The sequence below is a fragment of the Nannobrachium achirus genome (assembly GCF_963921795.1).
Source record: "Nannobrachium achirus genome assembly, chromosome: 15".
NCBI lineage: Eukaryota > Metazoa > Chordata > Actinopteri > Myctophiformes > Myctophidae > Nannobrachium > Nannobrachium achirus.
This window is the reverse complement of record NC_137822.1, coordinates 3,769,502-3,779,945: the sequence shown is the minus strand read 5'-3', so window position 1 is coordinate 3,779,945 and position 10,444 is coordinate 3,769,502.

Below are 10,444 nucleotides of genomic sequence, written 5' to 3'. Positions count from 1 at the left end.
CTAAACTCCTCCCCTTCATTTACATAGAGTCGTCTGCTTTTTTTACGCGCTGGGAAACCTACCTTAACGCCCTTATTAGCATAATGTATGCGAGCATAATGTATGCGCACCACGCCCACACGCATTTCCAAACCACGCCCGCCCCCAATTTGCATATGTCGACTAAGCTCCTCCCCTTCATTTACATACGGCCGCCTGCATTTTCTACGCGCTGGGAAACGCCACTTAACAGCCTCATTAGCATAATGTATGCGGACCACACCCACACGCATTTCCAAACCATGCACCGCCCCCATTTTTTTTAAGTCGACTAAACTCCTCCCCTTCATTTACATACAGTCGTCTGCTTTTTTTACGCGCTGGGAAACCTACCTTAACGCCCTCATTAGCATAATGTATGCGAGCATAATGTATGCGCACCACGCCCACACGCATTTCCAAACCATGCCCCGCCCCCAATTTGCATATTTCGACTAAGCTCCTCCCCTTCATTTACATACAGTCGTCTGCTTTTTTACGCGCTGGGAAACCTACCTTAACGCCCTCATTAGCATAATGTATGCGAGCATAATGTGTGCGCACCACGCCCACACGCATTTCCAAACCATGCCCCGCCCCCAATTTGCATATGTCGACTAAGCTCCTCCCCTTCATTTACATACGGCCGCCTGCATTTTCTACGCGCTGGGAAACGCCACTTAACAGCCTCATTAGCATAATGTATGCGGACCACACCCACACGCATTTCCAAACCATGCACCGCCCCCATTTTTTTTAAGTCGACTAAACTCCTCCCCTTCATTTACATACAGTCGTCTGCTTTTTTTACGCGCTGGGAAACCTACCTTAACGCCCTCATTAGCATAATGTATGCGAGCATAATGTATGCGCACCACGCCCACACGCATTTCCAAACCATGCCCCGCCCCCAATTTGCATATGTCGACTAAGCTCCTCCCCTTCATTTACATACGGCCGCCTGCATTTTCTACGCGCTGGGAAACGCCACTTAACAGCCTCATTAGCATAATGTATGCGGACCACACCCACACGCATTTCCAAACCATGCACCGCCCCCATTTTTTTTAAGTCGACTAAACTCCTCCCCTTCATTTACATACAGTCGTCTGCTTTTTTTACGCGCTGGGAAACCTACCTTAACGCCCTCATTAGCATAATGTATGCGAGCATAATGTATGCGCACCACGCCCACACGCATTTCCAAACCATGCCCCGTCCCCAATTTGCATATTTCGACTAAGCTCCTCCCCTTCATTTACATACAGTCGTCTGCTTTTTTACGCGCTGGGAAACCTACCTTAACGCCCTCATTAGCATAATGTATGCGAGCATAATGTATGCGCACCACGCCCACACGCATTTCCAAACCATGCCCCGCCCCCAATTTGCATATGTCGACTAAGCTCCTCCCCTTCATTTACATACGGCCGCCTGCATTTTCTACGCGCTGGGAAACGCCACTTAACAGCCTCATTAGCATAATGTATGCGGACCACACCCACACGCATTTCCAAACCATGCACCGCCCCCATTTTTTTTAAGTCGACTAAACTCCTCCCCTTCATTTACATACAGTCGTCTGCTTTTTTTACGCGCTGGGAAACCTACCTTAACGCCCTCATTAGCATAATGTATGCGAGCATAATGTATGCGCACCACGCCCACACGCATTTCCAAACCATGCCCCGCACCCAATTTGCATATGTCGACTAAGCTCCTCCCCTTCATTTACATACGGCCGCCTGCATTTTCTACGCGCTGGGAAACGCCACTTAACAGCCTCATTAGCATAATGTATGCGGACCACACCCACACGCATTTCCAAACCATGCACCGCCCCCATTTTTTTTAAGTCGACTAAACTCCTCCCCTTCATTTACATAGAGTCGTCTGCTTTTTTTACGCGCTGGGAAACCTACCTTAACGCCCTTATTAGCATAATGTATGCGAGCATAATGTATGCGCACCACGCCCACACGCATTTCCAAACCACGCCCGCCCCCAATTTGCATATGTCGACTAAGCTCCTCCCCTTCATTTACATACGGCCGCCTGCATTTTCTACGCGCTGGGAAACGCCACTTAACAGCCTCATTAGCATAATGTATGCGGACCACACCCACACGCATTTCCAAACCATGCACCGCCCCCATTTTTTTTAAGTCGACTAAACTCCTCCCCTTCATTTACATAGAGTCGTCTGCTTTTTTTACGCGCTGGGAAACCTACCTTAACGCCCTTATTAGCATAATGTATGCGAGCATAATGTATGCGCACCACGCCCACACGCATTTCCAAACCACGCCCGCCCCCAATTTGCATATGTCGACTAAGCTCCTCCCCTTCATTTACATACGGCCGCCTGCATTTTTTACGCGCTGGGAAACGCCACTTAACAGCCTCATTAGCATAATTTATGTGGACCACACCCACACGCATTTCCAAACCATGCCCCGCCCCCAATTTGCATACGACCACGAAGCTCCTCCCCTTCATTTACATACGGTCGTCTGCTTTTTTTACGCGCTGCGAAACCTGCCTTAACGCCCTCATTAGCATAATGTATGTGAGCATAATGTATGCGCACCACGCCCACACGTATTTACAAACCATGCCCCGCCTCCAATTTGCATATGTCGTCTAAGCTCCTCCCATTCATTTACATACTGCCGTCTGCATTTTTTACGCGCTGGGAAAGGCCACTTAACAGCCTCATTAGCATAATTTATGCGAACCACACCCACACGCATTTCCAAACCATGCACCGCCACCAATTTTTTTAAGTCGACTAAGCTCCTCCCCTTCATTTACATACGGTCGTCTGCTTTTTTTACGCGCTGGGAAACCTACCTTAACACCCTCATTAGCATAATGTATGCGAGCATGATGTATGCGCACCACGCCCACACGCATACACGCATTTCCAAACCACGGCCGCCCCCAATTTGCATAATTGGGCTAATTAGCTCCGCCCCCTGCATTCGCGTTTAATTAGCAACAAGACGCGTGCGTCTCATTTACATAATGCATGCAGACCACGCCCCCAACCTCATTTGCATAATTAATGCAGACCACGCCCCAACCTCATTTGCATAATTAATGCAGACCACGCCCCCAATTTGAATAATTAGGCTAATTAGCTCCACCCCCTGCAACAAGACGCGTGCGTCGAATGCATGTTGTGCAGTCTAATTTACATAATTAATGCAGACCACGCCCCAACCTCATTTGCATAATTAATGCAGACCACGCCCCCCAATTTGAATAATTAGGCTAATTAGCTCCACCCCCTGCAACAAGACGCGTGCGTCGAATGCATGTTGTGCTGTCCCATTTACATAATGTATGCAGACCACGCCCCCAACCTCATTTGCATAATTAATGCAGACAATTCATTCATTGAATATCCACCGCATCTATAGCGGATACCCAAGCTCGAAAACGCTAAAGGAAGGAAATGAATGAATGAATGAATGAATGAATGAATGAATGAATGAATGAAGGAAGGAAGGAAGAGAAAGAAAGAAAGAAAGAAAGAAAGAAAGAAAGAAAGAAAAGGTTGCACGCTATTTAATTATTTATTTATTTATTGAAGGAAGGAAGGAAGGAAGGAAGGAAGGAAAGAAAGGTTGCACGCTATTTAATTATTTATTTATTGAAGGAAGGAAGGAAGGAAGGAAGGAAGGAAGGAAGGAAGAAAGATGTACGCTATTTGTTTATATATATTTATTTATTTATTTATTTAGCCGATAGGCAGACGCCTGGGGGGGGGCGGAGACCCGATTCCGGATAAGCGGTTGAAGATGGATGGATGGATGGATGGATGGATGGATGGATGGATGGAAGGAAACATAGTCGGGAGGGAAATAAATAAATAAATAAATAAATAAATGAATGAATGAATGAATGAATGAATGAATAAATAAATAAATAAATAAATAAATAAATAAATAAATAAATAAATAAATAAATAAATAAATAAATAAATAAATAAATAAATAAATAAATAAATAGTCAGTCTCGACAGGGGCCTCATATAATAATAATAATTAATGAAATAAATAAAGCTCCTTTTAGTTGACCTTGTACCAGTGAGCCCAGCCAGTGCAGGGGGCGGGGCCATAATTAATTAATTAATTATTTAAAGAATCAGTAGCCTACGCAGTCGGGGGAAAGTTAGTTGCCGGGGCCAATGTGTCCTTTCGGCCTGGTGCAGACAGGGAAATAATGAATTAATTCATTCATTAATTAAATAAATACAGCCAAGGAGTGTGTGTGTGTGTGTGTGTGTGTGTGTGCAACGTTTGGCATGGATAAATAAATAATTAAACCAGTAAGACTCCCTAATATATACTGCGTGGCGATTTGCGTGATTTTAGGGCAAAATCTGTAGGAGTAGTGTCCAGAATGGGTTTCGCCTCATGGTGGCGCTAGAAGAGGAGGAGAGAATCGATGGGTGGAGGGCAAGGACTGTCTGTGCAAAATTTGGCACGGATTGGGCCAGCGGTTGCAGAGATAGGTTGCAGAGATATGAGCAGTGCAAAAGTGTGACGGACATACAGACAGCTGGTCGAGGTTTCGATAGTAACTGCGACCTGACGGTCGCAATCATTCATTTGTCAGCCTCGACAGTGGCGGCGCCCAAAACAGCTGATCCACAAGCTCACATATGCAGCCTTGTAGATCGGCTGTTTTTATTGTTTTATTTTTTAAATTGTTTCCCCTGCATAGTGCTTTGTTCTATCCGTCATTCAATGTTATATGAGATACTTCAATGGTTTCCTGTGGAAATAAGCTTAGTCTTTTCTAGGATCTCCTTTTAGTTGACCTTGTACCAGTGAACTGTACTGTCAATGACACTGTATACCTATGACAGTCCTATATCAATAATTAGTTCATTCATCCTAACTTCCAATCCGGGGTCGGTGCATTCAATCCGGGGTTGGTGATGATGATGATGATGATGATGATCATCTTCATCATCATCATCATCATCATCATCATCATCATCATCATCAACATGTGTCAGAGAAAGCAAAGATGAGCCGGCGGCCGCAGGCCGGCGGCTCATCTTTGCTTTCTCTGACACACAGAACCTATCTCCCTTAATTGACACTAGCTGCCATGGCAGCTACGCTAGAAAACCCAAACCACGTAACCAATCAAGCCAGCCATGGCCCCCCAGCCCATGGGATACATTCTCCTGGCAGCCGGTTGGCTCTCCCCAATCACCTGACCAGGAAGTGTTCTCTCTCCTTCTCTGTTTACCTAGGGAGCAGACGCATGAGTTGAGTGTTGCTTCAAACTATGTCAAGGGATGTATATATATAGATGTCACATTGCTCTGTTCAATTGCTCTTTAAACAACTTGGGACAACATGAGACCACGCTGTGTACATTTGGACACAAGACGTGGGTCAACGTGCCTCGTGAGGAGAGGAGGAGAGGAGAGGATGATGCACCATGGTGTCATGAACTTCAAACAGAAGCAGCGCGAGGAACAGGCAGAACCAGACGGCACTGAGGGTGAGAGGAATGAAAATAATGCTGTAATGCTTTGTCACAAAGATTGCATTTAGTTATAATATTCTAAATGAACTAAGCCAGTGGTTCTCAACCCTTTTACACCAAGTACCACCTCAGAGAAGAAAAAAATAGCAGATATACAAGCTCACAGCGCGGCACCGAGTGCCGCGCTGCGAGCTTGTAGATCTGCTATTTTTGAAAAATCATGATTTTTCTTTGCAAGTCTTTGAATATATCTATTTAAAAGCGAACATTTGTAACTCAAATATTTGCTTCTGGGGGGTCCCTGGAACAACGTATTTTGAGATGGGGGTCCGTGGCCAAATACCGGTAATTTTGGGGGTCCTTGACATGAAAAAGTTTGAGAACAGCTGATTTAGAGGAAGGATTTAGAAGTCGGGTCAAAGATCGGGTCAAAGATATTCAAAGACTTGCACTCATTTTCACGATTTTTCCAAAATAGCAGATCTACAAGCTCGCAGCGCGGCACTCGGTGCCGCGCTGTGAGCTTGTATATCTGCTATTTTTCTAAAGTTAAAGCATAAAATAATGGCTAAAGTGGTTAAAATCTAACGCGACTCGGGCGCGTTCCAGGTATTTGAGAGTTAAAGGACAACTTTGTTTTTTTTACAACAAGGGTTCATATTTTAGATAGAAAAAAGAAAAGATGAGTGTTAAGATGTTTTCATTTACTTCTTTCTATTGTTTTAGTGATTTTAACGATTTTAATTTGCATGCATGCCCCCAGGTTGGGGGCATGCATGCAGGTGGCTAAATATGTATTTTTAGCCCATTCCCAAGATCTACCGCTTTCATTGGCAGACATGGGGGCTGGTGTAAATAGTAACAAAGACATTGCTGGCTTATTGTGTCTAAAAAGACATATTTAGCCACTTGTACGCATGCCCCCACCCACTGAAATCAAAATACTAAAATCGCTAAAACAATAGAAAGCAGTAAATGAAAACATGTTAACACTCATCTTTTATTTTCTCTAATTACAATCTAAAATATGAGCCCTTGTTGTAAAAAAAGGAATATTATTTTCCACCCATGTCCCTCTCATCATCCATCTGTCTCTTGACTCCTGCCTCTCTACTCTCTCTACCTCCCCACCGTCTCCCCTCTCTTTCCCTCCTTCTACCCCTGCCCTCTCTGTCCTCCTCTGCCTCCATGGCTCACCCTCTCAGGATGCCGACCTGGCCCGTTTGTTGAGTTCCGGCTCCTTTGGGAACTTGGAGAACCTCAGCCTGGCCTTCACCAACGTCACCAGTGCCTGTGCTGAGCAGCTCATTAAGCTGCCCTCACTCAAACAGCTCAACCTATGGTCCACACAGGTACAGTATATAGACACATTACAACCTATGGTCCACACAGGTATATATATATATATAGACACATTACCACCTATGGTCCACACAGGTATATATATATATATATATATATATATATAGACACATTACCACCTATGGTCCACACAGGTATATATATATATATATAGACACATTACCACCTATGGTCCACACAGGTATATATATATATATATATATATATATATATATATATATATAGACACATTACCACCTATGGTCCACACAGGTATATATATATATATATATAGACACATTACCACCTATGGTCCACACAGGTATATATATATATATATAGACACATTACCACCTATGGTCCACACAGGTATATATATATATATATAGACACATTACCACCTATGGTCCACACAGGTATATATATATATATAGACACATTACCACCTATGGTCCACACAGGTATATATATATATATATATAGACACATTACCACCTATGGTCCACACAGGTATATATATATATATATAGACACATTACCACCTATGGTCCACACAGGTATATATATATATATAGACATATTACCACCTATGGTCCACACAGGTATATATATATATAGACACATTACCACCTATGGTCCACACAGGTATATATATATATATATATATATATATATATATAGACACATTACCACCTATGGTCCACACAGGTATATATATATATATAGACACATTACCACCTATGGTCCACACAGGTATATATATATATATAGACACATTACCACCTATGGTCCACACAGGTATATATATATATATAGACACATTACAACCTATGGTCCACACAGATATACATAATATGGACACATTATAATACATTGGTTCCTACATTTAAGTGCCATTGGTTCCTGGGTGTAGGGGGATGTACGTGGCAAATGTATTGCTTAGGTAGGGCCAGAGAATGTGGGGTTTAGCTGTAATGGGGTGGTGTTCAAGTAGTATAGTAGTAGTAGTAGTAGTAGTAGTAATAGTAATGTATTACCATTGTCTCTGTCTCTCTTTCCCTCTGTCTCATGGGCATATCTGCCCATATATGGGCAAATATGCCCATAATATGCACTGGACATGTCGTCATTGTGAGGCAACAGTTATGCCCATATATGGACGTGTGTGATGTCACATTAGGGAAATCCACGTTGTTGGGCAAAGGTTGACGTGAGCGCAACTTGCCGTTGTTGAGCAACGGTTTCTGTTGTGTGACGACAGAACGACACCCTCCCCTCAGGCAACAGAGACTGATAGGGGGAGGGAGTGATGGACACATAGCCTATTTCACCCATGATGCAATGACCTGGCCAGTGCTGGGCACTGGAACCTGAACACACTTACAATGTGACATGTTGTCAGCGCAATAACACCCGACAAGCTAGGGCATTCACGAATAGTGATTTTTAGTATTCGAATTATTCGACCTCAAAGTATTCAAATAGTCGAATATTCGACAGGACTGGCCAAACTGTTAAATATTATAAGTAAGCAAGAGGCAAACATTGTGAAAATAGCCGATCTACATGTAGATCGGCTATTTTCACTATATTTATCCGTGGAACCAAGTCACATATGCTTGTCAGGGTGGGGGTCCCCAGTTCATATATGTTTATTTTGGGTGCCACAGCCTAAAAAAGTTTGAGAACCCCTGGTATAGAGCATTAACAAATTCATCCACCAGGGGCATTGACAAAAAAAAAAAAAAAGAGAGAGAATATTCGACTTCGGTGAACAACGTCGCTTAGTGACTTTGATATTCGAATATTTGGTGAATGCCCTACGACAAGCTGATAATGTGTGCATGAGTGCATTTCTGTTTCCCAGTGTTTCTGTCCACGTGGTTGTTTACCTAACTCTTCTTATCTCTCTATCTTTGTCAGTTTGGGGATGCAGGGTTGCGGTTGTTGTCCGAGCACCTGGCCTGCCTTCAGGTGTTGAATCTGTGTGAGACACCCGTAACTGATGCTGGTCTGCTGGCGCTCAGCTGTAAGAACACACGCACACACGCACGCACGCACACACACACACACACACACACACACACACACACACACACACACACACACACACACACACACACACACACACACACACACACACACACACACACACAAAAGCAGTTTTTACTATGGTGAAAGATGCAAATGCTTCCTTTCCATGCCATACCTGAAGGCAGCATTCAAGAGAATTGCCTTGTCCAAACTCTCCTGAACTTGAATGCAGCATCTTATGTTGAAAGTATTGCCCTCTCTGTGTAGAAATCCATGCCGTTACGCCACATCTCCAGTATTGACTTGATTACGCTTAGTTTGGTGTGATACCGCGCACCGAATCACCGATCCTCAGGTTGAGAACTACTGTTCTAACGTAGGTTCTCCTCTATGTCGTCACAGCTCCTCCCAGCTACAGTGACCTGGCCGTGTCGGAGGAGCACAGACAGGACTGCCTGCTGGGATGCGACGCAGACGCAGACACCGAGGCCGACCACCAGGGATCCCTGCTACTGGCATATGTCACCCAGTTCACATATCTGCCGCCGCCACTTTACTCCGAGGTAGAGACCACTCGTTCGCATGTGTTTCCTACCAGTGTTCATTTTGACGACTAAGACTAAAAGACTACAAGATTTTTATATTTTGTCGATAAGACCAGACTAGACTAAAACAATTTCAGAAGACTAAGACTTACGACTAAGACTATTATTTGTGTTATTCAAAAGACTAAGTAAGACTAAATCTAAGTCTAAAACTAATGGCTGTAAAAATTAACACTGGTATGTAACTGCAATGAAATTAAAGCCAAATACATCTTTTAATTATGGTTTATTTTGACCAAGTAACAGGCAGTAGAAGACGATGACTTGTTCAGAGTTATGTGGTTATGTTTAGCCTAAAAAACGTATCCTAAAAGACGAAGACAAAGTCTAAGACTAATCCCAAAAGACTAAGACTAAAATGTTTTGATATTTAGTCGACTAGACTAGACTAAAACAAGGGCCAACGACTAAGACAGGACTAAGACTAAATGGTGTGTTATTCAAAAGACTAAGACTACCGGTAAATCAAAATTTGCTGAAGAAAATAGTTTCCTTCACTCTTTGAGCTCGCTGTGGCCAGGTTCACAGTGGTTTGTGGTGTCGTGCATGGCATCATGTGTAATGTTTCTTATCCTGATAAGAAACTCTGGTTCTTCAGGACTGGTGGCAGTGGTAGAGTAGCAGCATTAGTACATACCGTACATTGATCTGAAAATGTTTGGTGTGGGGTCCCATATATAGGTGTTGGTAGATGAGTCAGAGAAATGAACATTGCCATCTTGTGGTCAATATAAATAACTACATCAATACGTTATCACATATCACAACAACCATTTTAACGATTCAGTGTTTGGAACTATTTTGTACGTTACTGATCGGGACTAGTAATGGTCGCCCAGTGGCAAGCGTTTTTTTCAGCTGTCTTCTTGTCCTTGTTATCTCTGAGCGCACTTGGATTATTGAATATTTTATGAGAATTCTTACATCAAGAC